The sequence below is a fragment of the Danio rerio genome, chromosome 7 (genome assembly GCF_049306965.1).
Source record: "Danio rerio strain Tuebingen ecotype United States chromosome 7, GRCz12tu, whole genome shotgun sequence".
Lineage (NCBI taxonomy): Eukaryota > Metazoa > Chordata > Actinopteri > Cypriniformes > Danionidae > Danio > Danio rerio.
In genome coordinates this window covers 1,386,230-1,398,316 of record NC_133182.1, presented here as the reverse complement: position 1 = coordinate 1,398,316, position 12,087 = coordinate 1,386,230, and the positions used below count along the sequence as shown (strand labels likewise).

Genomic DNA, 12,087 nt, shown 5'->3' with positions numbered 1-12,087 from the left:
CATTATGGGATATTGATCTGTCAACACACAAAAAAGATGGAAAAAACTATTTAATAGTGTGCAGTGCTATATTGTCTGGATTGATGTTTAATATTATGCTACAGAAACCTTGTAATAAACTGCAGCACATTTTTTTTGTTACAGACTTACTCACCGGCCACTTTATTAGGTACACCTCACTAGTACCGGGTTGGACCCCTTTTGCCTTCAGAACTGCTTTAATCCTTGGTGTCAGAGATTCAGCAAGCTGCTGGAAATATTCCTCAGAGATTTTGCTCCATATTGACATGATAGCATCACACAGTTGCTGCAGATTTGTCGGCTGCACATCCATGATGCCAATCTCCCGTTCCACCACATCCCAAAGCCGCTCTGTTGGATTGAGCTCTGGGGACTGTGGAGGCCATTTGAGTACAGTGAACTCATCGTCATGTTCAAGACACCAGTCTGAGATGATTGAGCTTTATGACATGCTGCGTTATCCTGCTGGAAGTAGCCATCAGAAGATGGAGACACTGTGCTCATAAAGGGATGGACATGGTCAGCAGCAATACTCAGGTAGGCTGTGGCGTTGATGCTCAATTGGTACTAATGGACCCAAAGAAAATCTCCCCCACATCATTGTAGCCTCAGTTTCCTGTTCTTAGCTGACAGGAGCTGCACCCGGTGTGCTCTTCTGCTGCTGTAGCCCATCCGCCTCAAGGTTGGACGTGTTGTGTGTTCAGAGATGCTCTTCTGCAGAGCTCGGTTGTAGCGAGTGCTTGTTTGAGTTACTGTTGCCTTTCTATCAGCTGGAACCAGTCTGGCCATTCTCCTCTGACCACTGACCTCATCAACAAGGCATTTGCGCCCACAGAACTGCCGCTCACTGGATATTTCCTCTTTGTCGGAGCATTCCCTGTAAACCCTAGAGATGATTGTGTGTGAAAATCCCAGTAGATCAGCAGTTTCTGAAATACTCAGCGCAGCCCGTCTGGCGGCAACAACCATGCCACGTTCAAAGTCTCTTAAATCCCTTTTCTTCCCCATTCTGATGCTCACTTTTACATGCATCAGATCCTCTTGACCATGTTCACATGCCGAAAAGCAGTGAGCTGCTGTCATGTGATTGGCCGATTAGAATATGCGTTAACGAGCAGTTGGACAGGTGTACCTAATAAAGTGGCCGGTGAGTGTATTTCTCTAGATATTATTTTTATTATTTCAAAATTCTAAAATGTCAATAAAACACACTTTGTTAAACCTTAGAGTTAAATTTTCAATATCCAACGCAGACAGAGCAGAGATCAACATCCCATAATCACAAATCACAACCGCAAATGAGAAATGATAGATGTTTTACAGTGTATACACAGTGCTCAGCATAAATGAGGACACCTGCTTTGTAAAATTAATATTTTTATCAGTTTCTCAGTGAAGATAGATATGTATTGGTGCATTTTTAAACAGATGCGTTGTATTAAACAGTTATATGCATTAATAAGAGTGTGGTCAATGAACATCTTTAGGAACACAGAGATAATACATCTGCATTCAAACCAGGTACTGCAGGAAAAATCATTACACACGACAAAATTGCGACTCAAGAAAATATTTTTTATGTTTCTCTGGATTTTTCCAGTTTATTAAAATGTATTTAATATTTTCCCAACATATTAATGTGTGTGTAGTGATTTTAGTTTATCAGTTCTGTATTTGCTTCTGAGTAATCTAATCTATCTGCACTAACATTCATATATTTTCTTTTCGGCTTAGTCTCTTTATTTTTTTGGGGTCGCCACAGTGGAATGAAGTGAACCACCAGCAACTTATCCAGCATATGTTTTACACAGCGCATGCCCTTCCAGCTGCAACCCATCACTGGGAAACACCCATACACACTCATTCAGACACACACTACAGCCAGTTTAGTTGATCAGTTCCCCTATAGCACATGTGTTTGGACTGTGGGGGAAACCGGAGCACCCAGAGGAAACCCACGCCAACACGGGGAGAACATGCAAACTCCACACAGAAATGTCAACTGACACAGCCGAGACTCAAACCAGTGACCTTCTTGCTGTGACCCTCTGCACTAATATATTACTTTAAAACATTACACAAAAACAAAGAGAGATCTGTGAGGGAGAACTCATTTATGAATGACACTGTGTGTATAAGCTTTTTATGCAAAGAGATAAACAAATTACATGACATGAAGTCAAATACACTGGGAAAAGAGAGACACAATTAAGAGCCAGGTGTGTGTGTCTGTGTGTGTGTGTGTGTGTGTGTGTCTGTGTGTGTTTCCACAGGAGTGTGTGTTTGTTTTGAAGCTCTGGAATGAAGCTGGTCTGGTTTCCGTCACATGACGCCTCTGCACATCAGTTATGTCACAGTCAGATGATGGAGTCTGAATGTCAGCCACATATTTCCCAATGCAGAACCGGCTTTACTGTGTGTAGAGTCATCATGTGTGATCATGTGAATCTCTCAGTAACTGGCAGCTGTTTATAGTCTGTACACTTCAGTAAGTGAAAAAAGCATGCAGTTGGTTAATTAAGGAGAAGTGCTGGGCTTTTGTAGGCACAACGTTGGGTCAGATTTGGGCATTGTTGGGTTAATCTTTGCTATTAAATTTAAAAGAGAAACTCTTAAAATAATGTTTGGGTTTGTCTTTGTTTGGCCAAGCGTTGGGTTATGACAGCCCAGCATGTTTTAGAGTGTTTTGTTAAAATGTTCAATATATTCATATGCATGTGCAACTCTGTCTGAGTTAATGTTTTTAGCAAATGAGTCGATCCATTCATGAAAACAATCACTTGCTTCAAAAGAGTTTGCATCATGACTCAATTAGCTTTTCCATTCCCACAGATGATTCCGTCATTACCCCCTTCCCTCAGGTTCAGAGTCTGGAGGTCATCTTCGACAGCACCCTTTCATTCACTGCACATGTTCATAATGTCACCCCGTCCGCCTATTTCCACCTTCCAAATATAAATGGTTTACGTCCTTCCCTCACACCTCACTCAGCTGCCATTCTTGTTCATAGTTTAGTCACATCCCGTTTAGATTACTGTACCTTCTGTTTGGCCTCCCTAAAAAAACCTCTTCATAAATTACAACTGGTACAAAACACTGCATTATCACAAAAGCTCGCTCTGTCACATCACACCCATTCTACGACAGCTTCACTGGCTTCCCATCTCTTTCAGAATGTATTATAAAATACTTCTTACTTTTAAAGTCATCCACAATCTCGCTCCTCCATACCTTGCTGATCTTGTTCATGTCCCCATACCTGGGCGAGGCAGTGGCGCAGTAGGTAGTGCTGTCCCCTCACAGCAAGAAGGTCGCTGGTTTGAGCCTCTGCTCAGTTGGCGTTTCTGTGTGGAGTTTGCATGTTCTGCCTGCATTCGGTTTCCTCCGGGTGCTCCGGTTTCCCCCCACAGTCCAAAGACATGCGGTACAGGTGAATTGGGTAGGCTAAATTGTCCATAGTGTACTAGTGTGGGTGTGAATGTGTGTGTGTGGATGTTTCCCAGAGATGGGTTGCAGCTCGAAGGGCATCCGCTGCATAAAAATGTGCTGGATAAGTTGGCGGTTCATTCCGCTGTGGCGACCTTGGATTAATAAAGGGACTAAGCCGACAAGAAAATGAATGAATGGATCACCACACCTTCTCCAACACTCAGGTCTCCTTCCTCCATTCACCTCACTGTTCCCTCTGTCCGCCTTGTCACCATGGGGAGCAGATCCTTCAGCCACTCTGCTCCTCAGCTTTGGAACTTACTCCCTCCTGATCTCCATTATTTAGACTCTCTTTCTCAATTTAAATCCGAACTCAAAACACATCTGTTTAGAAAAGCCCATTCTCTTCAGCATTTTGAAAGTTTGTATTGTTTTCTATTGCTTTTATTGTGATTTATTTGAATTGATTGTTCTAGCTGTCCTGTACGGTGACCTCGAGTGTCATGAAAGGCACCTTTAAATAAAATGCATTATTAGTATAATTATACAGTATTTAAAGGGTATTTAAAGGGTGTTATGCTAGCTTAGTGGGAAGCATGTTTGCCTCACAGCAAGAAGGTCGCTGGTTTGAGCTTCGGTTGGATCAGTTTACTTAAAGAGAAATGCTGGGCTTTTATAACCACAACGCTGGGTCAGATACGGGCAATGTTGCGTTAATCAAATGGAATTTAAAATTCTTCTTTCTGTCTATAAAGCCTTACATGGCATGGGCTCCCATTATTTATCTCAACTGATTGCGACCTGCGCTCCATCCAGACACTTGCGCACCGGGGGTCAGCTGTGGTTTCACCTTTTAACTAGGCAGAGTTATTTAAAGGGACTATTACATTCTTTAGGCTTTGAAACCAAACCTTTTTTGTTCTGTATAATCTATTTTAAACGGTGTATGCTCTTTTTTTTACATGATGTGTCTATTGCTGTTTTGTTTATTATGCCCATATTGATTTTGTATTTTCTCTGTAAAGCACTTTGTTTGGCCTTGTGGCAGCTGGAAACGTGCTATATAAATAAATTAAACTTGAACTTGAACATGCGCTAGGAGAATTGATGAACTAAATTGACTGTAGTGTGTGTGTGTGTGTGTGTGGATGTTTCCCAGTGATAGGTTGCAGCTAGAAGGGCATCCGCGGTGTAAAATGTGCTGGATAAGTTGGCGGTTCATTCTGCTGTGGTGACCCCAGATTAATGGGGTATATGCCGAAGCATGCTAATGGGACTTTTATATGGCAGTAACCTGGGTAAAGCGCTTCCTGTGAACTGTTTGCCATTGCGAAAACGGCGCGCTTAAGGTCTGTTTTCTTTCTAAATCAGCGATCTCCACTGGCTGAGTGATATCCGATATAAAGTGGGTCTCAGATTGTACAAGAAGCACTGCATTACATTACATTTCCCCCGACATATCTTTAAAATATGAGCATTTATTTTACTCCAGTATATTCAATGGAGCTTCTGCGCTAGCCTGCCGATTCTGACAGGCGTGTGCGAGTAAACGGCTTTTTGTCTCGTTTTAATCTGCATTGGTTGCATCTATCTTGTGTCTTTAGACACAATGGCAGCCATAGACATAATGGCAGTGATATACACAGTGCTATCTGTGCTGTAAATCCTAATGGTGACTCATTCCGCCCCTAAGATGTAAAACAAGTCTCTGATGCACCAGGAGTGTCAAACTCACTTCCTTGAGGGCCGCAGCTCTGCACAGTTTAGTCCCAACCCTGCTTCAACACAATTACCCAAAGGTTTAAAAAATGCAATGTATGCCAATGCAAAATCGGTTTTCTTTAAAAATCAGCGATCTCCACTGGCTGGGTGATATCTGATATAAAGTGGGTCTCAGATTGTACAAGAAGCACTGCATTGAATTACATTTCCCCCGCCATGTCTTTGTAATATGAGCATTTATTTTACTCCAGTATATTCAATGGAGCTTCTGCGCCTGACTGCCAATCCTGACGGGCGCGTGTGAGTAAACGCTATTTTGTCTCGTTTTACGCTTGAGCACCTAAATGAATGCCAAAGTCTGTTTAATTGATTGTATTTTAATGACATTACAACATCGATGCTGTTAAAGGAACCGTATAAAATGGAAAAAAACTCACGATAACGGGTCACCGGAAGTTTATCAGTATGGGAACAACAGTAGCTCGCCATATACCCGATTAGTTGGATCTGGTGTGTTTAATGTGGGTCAAAGCTAAACTGTGCAGAACTGCGGATTAGCTGAGTTTGACACCTGTGGCCTTTGAAGTGAAGTTTAAGCTGAGAATTGCACACAGATAATGTTCTCCAGCTCTCTGGAACTGACCCTTCCAGGCTTTGTGGTGTTTTGGTGACTGTCGCTTTAAATGCAAATGAGATGTGCTCTATTCAGAAAAGGGCGGAGCTACAGACAACTGTGTATCACCATAATGACAGATGTAAAATGGCATTGGTGTCCTCTTTAATGCATTTGATGACATTCATTCATTCATTTTCCTTCAGGTTCCACATTTAGGAGTCACCACAGCAGAATGAACCGCCAACTTATCCAGCATATATGTTTTATACAGCAGATGCCCTTCCAGCTGCAACCCAGTACCGGGAAACATTACCACACACACACACACACACACACACACACACACACACACACACACACACACACAAAGCACCTGGAGGAAACGCATGCTATTACCAGGGAGAACATGCAATCTCCACACAGGACTCGACCAGCGACCTTCTTGTTCTGAGGCAACAGTGCGGAGATGGGATGTAACGAAGTACAAATACTTCATTACTGTACTTCAGTAGATTCTTCTGGTATCAGTACTTCACTCCACGGTTTATTTTTCTGAAAACTTTCTGCTTCACTCCTTACATTTTACACAAATATCTGCACTGTCTACTCCTTACATGTTTAAATCGGGCTCGCTATTTCCTTTTGATGTGTTTTGTGGTGCGATCTATATTATTTCTTTTCATGGCACAATTTGAGCACCTTTGTGATTGAATTGATATATTTTTGTCAAGCATTTATAGCTTTTATCTTTAAACCATGTTTTAAAAACAACATCCACGCATGTTTTCCCCCCTCTGCTTTAAAATGACAGAGATGGGATAGTGCTGCTACCTGCGCAGATTACGCTATAGGCACACGAGCAAACTCCAGTGGACTTAACATTGCATCCAGTAATTTTACATGGGGTGAAGCAGTGGTGCAGTAGGTAGTGCTGTCGCCGCACAGCAAGAAGGTCGCTGGTTCGAGCCTCGGCTGGGTCAGTTGGCATTTCTGTGTGGAGTTTGCGTGTTCTCCCTGCCTTCGCGTGGGTTTCCTTTGGGTGCTCTGGTTTCCCCCACAGTTCAAAGACATGCGGTACAGGTGAATTGGGTAGGCTGAATTGTCTGTAGTGTATGAGTGTGTGTGTGTGTGTGTGTGGATGTTTCCCAGAGATGGGTTGCAGCTGTAATGGCATCCTCTGCGTTAAAACTTGCTGGATGTGTTAGCAGTTCATTCCGCTGTGGCAACCCTGGATTAATAAAGGGACTAAGCCGACAAGAAAATGAATGAATGAATGAGTAATTTTACATTTTATATATAGGTAAATATAGTAAATATTTAAATAGGTGAATATTTGCAAAGATGCATTATTATGAAAGCAAAATAATTACATTTGCAATCAATTCCAAGCACTTTATCTAAAATTTAAGCACTTTTCAAACCTTGACAATAAATTAAAATAGATTCAACTCAAGCATTTTCGAATGTTTCCGGAACACGTTAACATCCCGCAGACAAGTGATTCTCAGAAAACCAGTTTCTGTATATATAAAATGCTTAATTTTACCAAACAGTGGGAAATTTCTGTACTTGTAAATGTGCTGTTAATTTCCATTTGTGAACATAGACGTCTATTAAGATACATTTGAGTCTAATATGCTGGGTGTGATCATGCATTGGTAATGGTATGAACAGTTATAAGGGTGGTCAAATGTATAATTACACGATTTTTATGTCTTTATTTTTATTGTTAATATTATTAACTAAGACACAACAGTGTGAGATACTTTACAATATTTAAAGAGCTGATACATCATGTGCTTTGTAGTTATGACCGTGAAACTAAAACAAGTATAGAAATGAATACTTTTTTTACTTAAGTACACACTTTAGGCCATATTTCTTTACTTTTACTTGAGTACAAAAGTGTAGTCAGAACGTCAACGTTTACCAGAATCATTTTTAACATGAGTATCTGTTCTTTTACTTGAGTTGAAGATGGAAGTCTCTCTCTAGACAGTGCGAACCACTGTGCCACCCTATTTAATAATACTCTAAAGGGCAGTGGTACATGTTGAATTCATTCATTTCATTCATTCATTTTCTTGTCGGCTTAGTCCCTTTATTAATCCGGGATTGCCACAGTGGAATGAACCGCCAGCTTATCAGCACTTTTTTTATGCACGTGATGCCCTTCCAGCCGCAACCCACCCCTGGGAAACATCCACACACACTCATTCACTACGAAAAATTTAGCCTACCCAATTCACCTGTACTGCATGTCTTTGGACTGTGGAAGAAACCGGAGCACCCGGAGGAAACCCATGCAAATACAGGGATCATGCAAACTCCACAGAAAAGTCAACTGAGCCGAGGCTCGAACCAGCGACCCAGCAACCTTCTTGCTGTGAGGGGACAGCACTACCTACTGCGCCACTAAATCGCCACATTTTGAATTATGAGCCCAAATCAGTGTACCTCAGCAGTGAAGTCATCATGATTTGGGTAAATATAGAGATGCGAGAGTACCACAAATATTTATTTTCTTTTGCTGTTTGCTCAAATAATAAAAAAAAATACTACAGGATAGTGTTTTTACGATTTTTAAAAAAGAAAAACAAATAGAGTGCGAGACTAATAAAGGCAGCCAGAAGAGAAAAGAAAGTCAAATGATATGACCCAGCCTGAAAGTAATTTTTATTTTATTTATTTTTATTTTTTGCAAAGAAGATATATTAGAACGTATAACTTTATAAACGTGCAACAATAATAATAATAAAATCCAAATATTAAATCTGTCAAGGATTTACTCCACCGGTGACCGTTACACGCGTCATCTTGTGAAACGCGTCCACTGCGTTGTTTTGTTGCGTACATCTGGCAACCCGCCATTAACGGTCGAGTTGGCGTTATGTATGCTAGTCATCGCAAATTGCCGCGTTAAAAGTCACCGTCGTCAACTTTAAGGTAAGAAACATGTAACCTCTTCTAATGTTGGCGATCTGAGAGCATGTAATGTTTGACGCCACGGTCGATTTTGTGAGGAGAATGCGCGGGAAGAGTTTCTGTCAGATGTTTGTTGTGTTTGGTTTTACATGAGCTTTAGCCCACTAGCGGTTTATAATCTTATTTAGCATTGGGTCATGTTTAAAGCGTGTTTGAGCCGTGTCTGAAGACATTTACCTTTGTGTATTGTTTTATTCAGTTGTGGTCACTTGTTGAACCAGTAACCGTAATTAGGCCTACATGCGACCTGTAATGAAATTCAGGTTTAGCGTTACGTCTTTGAGTAACGTTATTATTCAAATCTGCGCGACTCCTTAATCGACGATCAAATTACTTTAATTCAAGTATATTATTAGTAAAAAATATTAGTTTTGGTTTTCCTTTATTTTCAATCTGGTTTACAGTCATGTATGAGGTGTGCTGGGTCATCGTTGCAATACTAATATGTGTTCGCACGCTTGTTGAATGTGCTTCACTTTCATACTTGAGCAACTGTATGCAAGTGTAAACTCTGCCATGAAAAATATAACGTTTTCAGCAAAATATTGTTACAGTTTTGAAAAAAATACACAAAATGTCTCTGTTAATGTTTTCAAACAATTATATTTGATTTACCAAACTCACACGAGTAGCAATTTCACATCTGTCACATCCATAATGAAGCATAAATAGATGCAAAAAATGTTAAATAAAATAAATCCTTTAGCTTTGTTTTTCTTGGGTTGTTTAGTTTAATTCACTGAATTTCTGCAAGGTATGTTGTAGACTGTAAACTCGCTAACTTTTTTTGGTCACATCCATCACGCATGTTTATTTTCCTCATTTAAAGTATAATAAATGTTTACAGACTGATATATTTTTCTGATCCCATAACTGTGTGGTTAGTTGCTTTGGAAAATATAAACTGACATTTCAATACAATGCTCACATATGAATTCATGGAAAGTAATTAAAAATAAAACCCAGGTTCTTGAAAGTGCTTGAATTTAAAATCTTAATTATCCATAATCTTAAATAATCTTAAAATCCATATTATATATCAATCTTATACAAGAATTAATAATGCATTTTATCAAAACTTCAGAAACTGCATTTGAATATTGCCAGTACAGAATTTATCTAATTAAATTAAAGTTCTTTGAAGATGACTTTGAAACGATCCACATTGTTAAAAATGACATTCAAAACATCATCGTTATGACATTTAATGTAAGTATTAGAGCAATTCCATGCCTTGCCTTGAAAAAATTAAGTTTTCACAGTTAGTGTATAGTTTTGTTTTGGACAGTATACTGTAAAAATACTCAAACATGTCCCAAATCATTACTTTTAAACAATTAAATCTGATTTACAGAAGTATTTCACTTTTGTCACATCCATAACAGAGAGATGTTACATCCATAGTAAAGCTTTTCCCTCATAAATGACAAAAAAAATATAGTCAATCATGTTTGTTCTGTAGAGAGCAACTCTGCTCTTTTTGATTAGCTTTGTTTCTGTAGGGTTGTGAAAGTATGTTGTGTACTGTAAACTCGCAGACCTTTTTTTGGTCACACCCATAACACATGTTTTATTTTCCTCATATAAGAAATGGTTACAGATTTTTATATTTTTCTTGTTCAATAACTCTGTGATTAATATTTTGGAAAATATAAACAGATTTTTCAATACAATATTAACATATTTCTTAACATAATTCTATGTGCATTTATGTTTTAAGTTTTTTATTTCAAATTTCACATCATTAATGCTGGAATTGCTCATCAAGTGTAAATGAAATGTGAAATGTTAAGTACAGGAAGTTTCATGGTGCTACATATGCTGGGGCTGTGTGAATTACAAAGGCACTCGATTTAAAATATTAGTGATTTAAAAAGTAATTGAATTTGGTGGCCATGAAAAAGTGAAATCCCTGTAATGTTCATATGAACAACCTTAAAATTAGATTTATTTGTTGTGCTATGTACTTTCTTGTGTTTAGGTCGCAATTTGTGTGCTTTTCACTATAGCGATTTATAGTAAATACTATAGTGTTTTTGAACGATACTATGGTTGATGTGTGTTATACTGCATTATTTGCAGCTCTTTATTAATGAATGCTGCAGCTTACTGTTGTGTTAACTATACATAGCTGATAAACAGTAGTATAATGTACTTTTAACTACTGATGTATACTACTAAAACTAAAAAGTTGTAATAATAACTAATTTTTGTATTAGCCCTTTTAAACCCAGATGATCTCCATATGAGCCAAATTTAGTGTTACGACAAGCCAGCATTATTATACACTGTAAGCAGGGCCAGACAGAATCTGCAGACATTTTTTGCACAGAATTTTGTTAAAAAAAAAAAAAAAAAATCTATGGATTTGCATAATGATGTCTGGGAGTATTGTAACTAAGCTTAAAATATAAGCACTTTTTAAACTATTATTAAATGTTTACAATGCAGATTCAATTCGATCCAAATGTTTGATAAACAAAGCAAATCTCTCATATATCCAATAAAATATAGAAAATATTACTATACAAGCTTTATTGCAAATAAATCATATAAACATTTGCATAATAATCAATAATATTACTAGAATTCATATATACAAAAATACATTTTTATTTACATACATAAACAAATAGACTCAATGATGGCTTATAAACTGAAGAAATTGATATGAGATTTACATAACTATTGTATGTATTGAGATATTTCTGTTGTCATATGGTTCATTGTTTAGAGCCTTTAAACTCAAGCTAATTTCTGTTCTTGAACTAGTGATCATGAACTTGTGTCTGAGGTTTTGCTGCTTGTTTTTTATTGATTGTTTAATTCCTCACTGACTGAGCAGACTGATTGCTGATCGCTCTACTGTATATTTGGTTATGAAAGTATGATTGTCTGTTGGCTCCACCTGCTGGTCAGAATAGAAACCTGTTGTACTGTGAATTCTGTGAAGAGTTTAATTATGTTTATCCATTATCTGTACACTAACAAGAATCATTTTTAAATAAATTTTTTTTCAAGACCTTTTGGTTTGTTAATTTTTGACCCAGCAATGGCATTTGGGTTAAAACAACTCAAAGAGATAATGCTTCTCATGTGTGTAGAAAGTAGGGGTTGACCTGAACTGGAATATGGTATTCGGAAAAGCACAAATAGTTTATTTTTTTTACAAATACTTATTTCGAACAAATACTTCAAAAATATTTGTATTTGGGAACAAGATAAACTTTTTCGAGTCGCTGTTGCTGACAACATCAGCCCCTTTCACACAGTGATACAGGTAAATATATGGAAAATTTCCGGAACGACTTCTG

The 12,087-nt window shown here is 38.3% G+C and overlaps 2 protein-coding genes across 2 annotated transcripts in view; both read left to right on the top strand.

The window, feature by feature from the left end:
• The window catches only part of alpk1 (alpha-kinase 1), an 859,942-nt gene that overhangs the window by 92,466 nt on the left and 755,389 nt on the right, over nucleotides 1-12,087 (top strand). The gene's annotated exons all lie outside the window — the stretch shown is intronic.
• si:cabz01076231.1 overlaps nucleotides 1-12,087 on the top strand; it is a 758,238-nt gene that overhangs the window by 462,648 nt on the left and 283,503 nt on the right. The gene's annotated exons all lie outside the window — the stretch shown is intronic.